The following is a 7,723-nucleotide window of genomic DNA, read 5'->3' as shown; positions in this document are numbered from 1 at the left end:
TCCAATGCAGTCTGGATCAGTCCATGGCAAATGGTGGGGCTGTGTTTCCACCCCTGGGGCAGTCGATTCCAGGTGTACCGGACCCCCCTCCAAGTGAAAGCAAACTGTGGCCTGCACTCTGCTGCCAAAGGGATTGAGAAAAATGCATTAGCGATGTCAATGGTGGCATACCACTTGGCTGCCTTTGACTCCAGTTCATATTGAAGTTCTAGCATGTTCGGCACGGCAGCGCTCAGTGGTGGCGTGACTTCATTTAGGCCCCGATAGTCTACTGTTAGTCTCCACTCTCCATTAGACTTTTGCACTGGCCATATGGGACTGTTAAACGGTGAGTGAGTCTTGCTGACCACTCCTTGGCTCTCCAGCTGACGAATCAGCTTATGGATGGGAATCAGGGAGTCTCTGTTGGTGCGATATTGCCGCCGGTGCACTGTTGTGGTAGCAGTTGGTACCTGTTGTTCTTTGACCCTCAGCAACCCCACAACAGAAGGGTCCTCCGAAAGACCGGGCAGGGTAGACAGCTGTTTAATTTCCTCTGTCTCCAATGCGGCTATGCCAAAAGCCCACCGGTACCCTTTTGGGTCCTTGAAATACCCTCTCCTGAGGTAGTCTATGCCAAGGATGCACGGAGCCTCTGGGCCAGTCACAATGGGGTGCTTCTGCCACTCATTCCCTGTTAGGCTCACTTCGGCCTCCAATACAGTCAGCTGTTGGGATCCCCCTGTCACTCCAGAAATACAGATGGGTTCTGCCCCTTTACAGCTTGATGGCATGAGGGTACACTGTGCACCGGTGTCTACTAAAGCCTTATACTCCTGTGGGGCTGATGTGCCAGGCCATCGAATCCACACAGTCCAGTACACCTGATTGTCCCTCTCCTCCACCTGGCTGGAGGCAGGGCCCCTCTAGTCCTGGTCATAGCACTCGTTACTCACTTCTTGTAAATGCGAGTCAAAAATCCCTTTATTAGGATCGGAAACAGAATCAGCCCTTCTACCCTGTCTGAGGAACTGCTCGCTGGAAACTGGAGCTGCATCTCTCCTGGGAGAACCACCTTTTGTAGTTGTTTTTCCTTGCAACTCACGTACCCGTGCCTCTAGGGTCGAGGTAGATTCTCCATCCCACTTCCTCATGTCCTCTCCATGGTCACGCAGATAAAACCACAGGGTGCCCCGTGGTGTGTATCCACTATATCTTCTCTCTTGAACAGAGGGACGCTTACTCCTAATGGCTGAGATACTGGTCCGTACAGGTGAGGAGTAGGATATATCCTCTTCGAGTGGCTGGACCTTCTGGGACAGTTTTTCCACAGCCGATACGCAGGCCTGTAGGGAGGAAGAGAGACTTTCTTCGTATTGTCGGAGCTGGCCAGCCATTTCATCCACTGTTGGTCCCTCTTCATCTTTCCAGGTCATTATTGCCAATGAGTTTGCATGTGATGATGGTGTGCTCCGTACAAACTTCCGCCACATGGGTCGTGTGCATTGGACTTCGTCTGGATCTTTGGATAACTGCTCATTATCCAGGTCATTATAAATCACTTCCAGCACAGCTAATTCCCTCAGGTACTGGATACCTCTCTCCATGGTGGTCCACTTGCCTGGGTGACACATAACATCTTCCTTGAAGGGATATCTTTCCTTCACACCTGACAGGAGTCGCCTCCAGAGGCTGAGGGCTTTTGCCCCTTTTCCAATTGCTTTGTCAATGCCCCCTTCCCTAGAAAGGGATCCCAGCTGCTTGACTTCCCTACCCTCTAATTCCAGGCTACTGGCCCCATTATCCCAGCATCGGAGCAGCCAGGTGATGATGTGCTCACCTGGACGACGACCGAAATCTTTTCGCATATCTCGCAGCTCACTCAGGGAGAGGGATCGGGTGGTTACCATCTCATTTATGGGTTCCGCCTCTTCCTCCTCCTGTTCTCTTGATGGCCCTGGCTCATCATCAGCCCTTACTAAACGAGCTGATTTCCTTGTGTATTTTTTCTTCAGTATAGGGGCAAGTGATACTGGCACGGATTGGTTCTCTGGCCCAGCCGCAGTGCCTATCGTGGGGGCTGGCACAGCCACGGGGGCCGGCACAGCCGCAGTGCCTGTGGCAGGGGCCGGCACAGCCATGGGGGCCGTCATTTTGTCATCCGATCCAGAGACCTTCTCTTTCCCTTGAGGGTACTGAATAGTGTTGAATAGGGCTCGGTAGGCGTGGGCCAGGCCCCAGCACGTTGCAGTGATCTGTGTCTCTCTGGAGTTGCCAGGGTGACAACATACATTTTCCAAATACTTTACTAGTTTTTCAGGATTCTGCACTTGTTCGGGGGTGAAGTTCCAAAACACTGGAGGTGCCCATTGTCCTAGGTACTTGCCCATACTCTCCCACACACCCTGCCACTCATAACTATCCAGCCTTCGAGGAGATCTCTGGATGATATTCTTAAGCTGCTTATTAACCTTAGGTAAAACTGAAACAAAATTCCCAAGAACTATCAACGGATATATCTTAACTACCCAAGGATGCTCAAGATAATGAAAAATTGTTGTAATGAAGGAGAAAACATCATAGAAGAAAGTAACAAAGGTGCCATCCTGTATTTCCTCCATAAAAAAACTCCCAGAAGACAAGGTATAATTGCTAATTGTCTCCATGAGGTGGTACCCGAAGTACAGTAATGGCTTCACTACAGAACCCAAATACCAGATAGCACTCAAGGCCAGTGTTTTAATAACCAGTCTTCCAGGCAACACATCACTCATTATGGCAAAGCACAGCAAAAACAAGAGCATTGTGCAGATCAGGTAGACTAGTACCGAGAACGGATGAATCAATATTACAACCGATAACTGTTAACAGAATGAAATTCCTTAATACATTCTAGTTAATCTGTTATTATCTCAAACCCTTCGAGTCCCTGTTCGGGCGCCAAAAAGGACTGTCGTGGTTTAACCCCAGCCAGCAACTAAGCACCATGCAGCCGCTCGCTCACTCCCCACCAGTGGGATGGGGGAGAGAATCAGAAGGGTAAAAGGGAGAAAACTCGTGGGTTGAGATAAGAACAGTTTAATAACTAAAGTAAAATAAAAATAGAACAGTAGTAATAATAATAATAACAATAATAATAATAACAAGTAATAATAGTACAATAGTAATACAAAGCAAACGATACCCTCTACAATTGCTCACCACCCTCCGACCGGTGGCCAGCCCGTCCCCCAAGCAGCGATCGTTGCCCCCTCCCCCAGCTAACTCCCCCAGTTTATATATACTGAGCATGACGTCACATGGTATGGAATAGCCCCTTGGCCAGTCTGGGTCAGCTGTCCTGGCTGTGCCCCCCCCCCAGCTTCTTGTGCACCCGGCAGAGCATGGGCAGCTGAAAAGTCCTTTACCACTGTGAGCGCCACTTAGCAACTACTTAGCAAGAACAAAACCTCAGTGTATCATCGACATTGTTCTCATCCTAAACCCAAAACACAGCCCCATACCAGCTACCAAGAAGAAAATTAACTCTATCCCAGCTGGGGTTAAATCGGGACACCAGGTCTTGCACCTGGGACAGCCTAACAGCCTGCAGTTGCAGGGGCTGGGGACTGCCTGGCTGCGGAGCAGCTCTGGAAAGACCAAGCGCTGGTGCTGCCTGGCCGTGCTGCTGTGCTGAGACTCTTTTCCCCTCCACCTCTGCACACAGGCAGTGCCGTGCAGCTCCAGAGAAGGTCTCAGAAAAACAGAAGTCTCAGACAAGAAAGTTGCTGCAGGGTCCTTTATTTTTTTAAATGCACAGAGAACATGTCTCTCCTTTCAAGGCTCTGGGTAACACTAGAAAGGTAGATAGTGAATTAGAAATGGTACGAAAACTGGCATTTCTTTGTGCACAACATTATCACAAGCAAATCTGAGCAAAAAAACAACCGCCACAGCCACCAAACCTCCAGAAGACAGGCTGACCCTGTAATGAGACACATTATAAGTGATATGCATAAGAAAATGGACAGTGTGTTGCTTCAGAAAAACATCCAGTCATCATTTTCCACACTGCATCTTTGAGCTCCTGGTTCCTCATGCTGTAGATGAGGGGGTTCACTGCTGGAGGCACCAATGAGTACAGAACAGCCACCACCACATCCAGGGATGGGGAGGAGATGTAGGGAGGCTTCAGGTAGGTAAACATTCCGGTGCTGATAAACAGGGAGACCACGGCCAGGTGAGGGAGGCACGTGGAAAAGGCTTTGTGGCGCCCCTGCTCAGAGGGGCTCCTCAGCACAGCCCTGAAGATCTGCACATAGGACAGCATGATGAAAAAAAACCAGCTGAATACTACTAAAAGTCTAACCACAATAAGCCCAACCTCCCTGAGGTAGGCATCTGAGCAGGAAAGCTTGAGGATGTGGGGGATTTCACAGAAGAACTGGTCCACAGCATTGCCTTGGCAGAGTGGTAGTGACAATGTATTGGCAGTGTGCAGCACAGCATAGAAGAAGCAACCGCCCCAGGCAGCTGCTGCCATGTGGACACAAGCTCTGCTGCCCAGGAGGGTCCCGTCGTGCAGGGGTTTGCAGATGGCAATGTAGCGGTCATAGACCATGATGGTGAGGAGACACAATTCTGCTGAAATAAAAAATGCAAACACAAAGATCTGGACAGCACATCCCAAAAAGGAGATGTCCCTGGTGTCCCAGAGGGAATTGGACATGGATTTGGGGACAGTGGTGGAGTTGGATCCCAGGTCGAGAAATGAAAGTTTGAGGAGGAAGAAGTACATGGGGGTGTGGAGGCGGTGGTCACAGGCTATGGCGGTGATGATGAGGCCGTTGCCCAGGAGGGCAGCCAGGTAGATGGCCAGGAAGAGCCAGAAGTGCAAGAGCTGCAGCTCCCGTGTGTCCGTGAATGCCAGGAGGAGGAACTCTGTGATGGAGCTGCTGTTGGACATGTCCTTCCTCTGGGCATGGGGCATTGTCCAAGGGGGAAAAGGCAGCAACAAATTAGGATGAACTTCTCTGAGCAAAATCAAGTCCATTTCCCCTGGACCCTCTCCCTGACACACGCACCCACCCTTTTCCTTTTCAAGGAGAACTTCCTTCAGCTCTGTGGCTGGAGCTCAGGTTGGCGCTGGCTGAGTGTGCCATGAGGAGCAGGGGCTCTTCCCGCTGGCTGCCGAGGAGTCAACCCTGCTCTGCAGGAAACAGTTCATGAGAACGGTGGGTGCAGGGTCCAGTGCTGGTGTTTGACTTTGTCAAATGAAACTGCTCCCACCCTAGAAGGGCCTGTCAGCATCTGCAGCTCCCAGTGCTAAGGAACGGGGATGGCAGAAGGCAGTTGGAGAGGTTAGTTTTACAGCTTCCCTCCATCTCCAATGGGGAGTGTGTTTGGATGTCAGAAAGCCTCAGCATTTGTGCTGCACTCAGGGAGAACAGAGGGAGTCCTGCGAGGCAAGAGGAGTGCCTGTGGCTTAGTGCAGAGTGAGGAGAGCCAGTCTTTTCATCCATCTTGTTCCCAGCTTCTCTGGGCTTGCATCTTTCTGAGCTGCAGGGCGATCACACTCCCACTTTACCCTGAAAAGCCACCAGACACTGCTGAGAGCAGAGGGATCCAGTGCAGACCACTAAATATCTCACCATTTCTCAAGGTCTCAGCACCCCACTTTTAGCCTAGGACACACATGGCTCTTTTCACAAACCCATCAGCATTTTCTCTGTTGTAGCATCTCTGCACTTCTCCATGGGGCCTTCAGATAGCATAAAGTGCTATAGGGCACGTTTGCATCCTGGAAGGCAGTTCACAGCTTGGAAGGACACCCCAAGGAGGTAGCCAGCTGTGCTAATGATGGCATCTGGTTGAGGGAGGGTCAGCTCATTCCCGAGCCTCACAGACTGCATTGCCCAGAGCGTCACAGGTTAGAGGAAAGCTGGGACACCTCATTGCCATAAACACACCCAAATGGGAGGACCCCCAAGATCAGTGCCTGACTCTGCAGCTGAAACTCCCATTCCCACAGAGCCTGACATCAACACCAAGAGCAGCTGAGGGAGGCAAGGAGAGAGACAGGGGGCACTCAGGAAAGCCTTTCACTTACCCAGCACTGCACACCACCTCCCGGACGGTGACAGTGCAGGGCAGTCACCCTCAGCCCCTGGTCAGGGGGAAAGGGGCACATGGCAGGAGAGATGCACTTTGTCTCTCCTGCTGGCAGATGCACGAGGAGGTGACCAACACCCTAGACCCCAGGGGCTGGCTGGGGGCTTTGCTAGGCGGGAGAGGAGACAAGAGGGGTGTTGCTAAGGGAAGGCATCAGCACTGCAGGGGTGGCCGGGAGGTGCCCATATCTCCCCTGCAACAGGGTTTCCCTTAGCATTTCCCTCCCTCCCTGCCCTTGTCTCCACTGCCTGGAGCTGTCCCAGCCGGGAGCTGTTTCTCTGGCCCCGCGTCTCTTCCCTGCCAATGCTCACAGACCCCAGCCCAGCCCCTGTGCGCAGCGCTGCACTGCACTCCTCTGTGTGTGCAGGTGTTAAAGAACAGGTCACACAAACCCTGATGAACCTGGAAAGGTGATGCTGGTGTTATCTGTGGGCTGGTGCGGGTGAAGGCACTTGCTGAAGTTCCCAGTAAACCTCAGTGTGATGGCTTAGGAGTCTCAGCCCTTTCTCTAATGCACACAACTGTGTTTCCATTCCCACCAAGCCGAGCCAGAGAAAAGTGGAAGCACAAATTGAGGAAAGCGGAGACTGAAGCAGGAGAGCCCTGCCCTGAAAAGTCCCCTCAGAAATGACCTGGGCATGAGCTTGAGCTTGATGTGTGAGTCACACTGTCCCATGTAGCACCCTCTCAGCATCATAAGGACCCTGCCCTACCCTGCCAGGAGTTTCTCCTTCCACCCACAGATTGTCCCTGCAGAACCATGTGGAGCTCCTCGGGCAGGCTGAGTGCTGGTGACCTTCCTCGGAAGGACAGCCCTGGGCACCCCTGGCTGCACACCCACCTTCACACCCCTGCAGCCATCCCTGGGAGAAGGCAGCCGTCCTGTTCTGTCCCTCTGATGGTGCAGCACGGAGTCCCTGCTCTGGAGCATGTCCTCCTCCTCTGCACTAGAGAAAATGTGAGAATCTTCCTTAAAGATCCCGTAGGCTGTGGGATGTGCCAGCTTCTGGAGATTCCTCCAGGAACACCAGCTACATTGCCCTGCACCAAGATACTTACCATGTAGAGGGCTGTGAAGATCTCTCCCACGCAGTGTGCTCTCAGCTCAAAGCCTTCCCACTCCAGGCTGCCTTTAACCTCTCTCTGCCTCACTCCTCTCCCCTCGCTGCCTGCAGGCAGTGCCCTCAGCCCTGCTGCCCTTTGCAGAGGAGCTGCTCCTGGGCAGAGCTGTCTCTCTGCAGTGCTGCCCACTTGCCAGCAGCTCCCTCCATCCCAGGAGCCCAGCCCAGCTCAGCAGCAGAGGCCCAGCCCAAGGCACCACTTTCTCTGCCCCTCTGGGCTCCCTCCAGGTGTCCCTGGGGCTCCAGGGGAACCTGCTGTGAAACAGGCTGAAGGCATCTCTGATGTTCCCTCCCTTAACTTCTCTCCTGGAGTGTCATTACTCCTATTAGAAAAATAGTTGGGCATGAGAATCTCTTCTTTGTCCCATCATTAGACTGGACACCCAGTAAGGTGACCGGGAAGGATCTAATTTCTGCAAGCTGGGAGGATGTGTTCTGTTGAGTGAATTGAGGCATTTCATCCTGGGTCCTTA

The sequence above is a fragment of the Platalea leucorodia genome (assembly GCF_965183815.1).
Source record: "Platalea leucorodia genome assembly, contig: HAP1_HAP1_SCAFFOLD_127, whole genome shotgun sequence".
Lineage (NCBI taxonomy): Eukaryota > Metazoa > Chordata > Aves > Pelecaniformes > Threskiornithidae > Platalea > Platalea leucorodia.
This window is presented reverse-complemented; position numbering follows the sequence as displayed.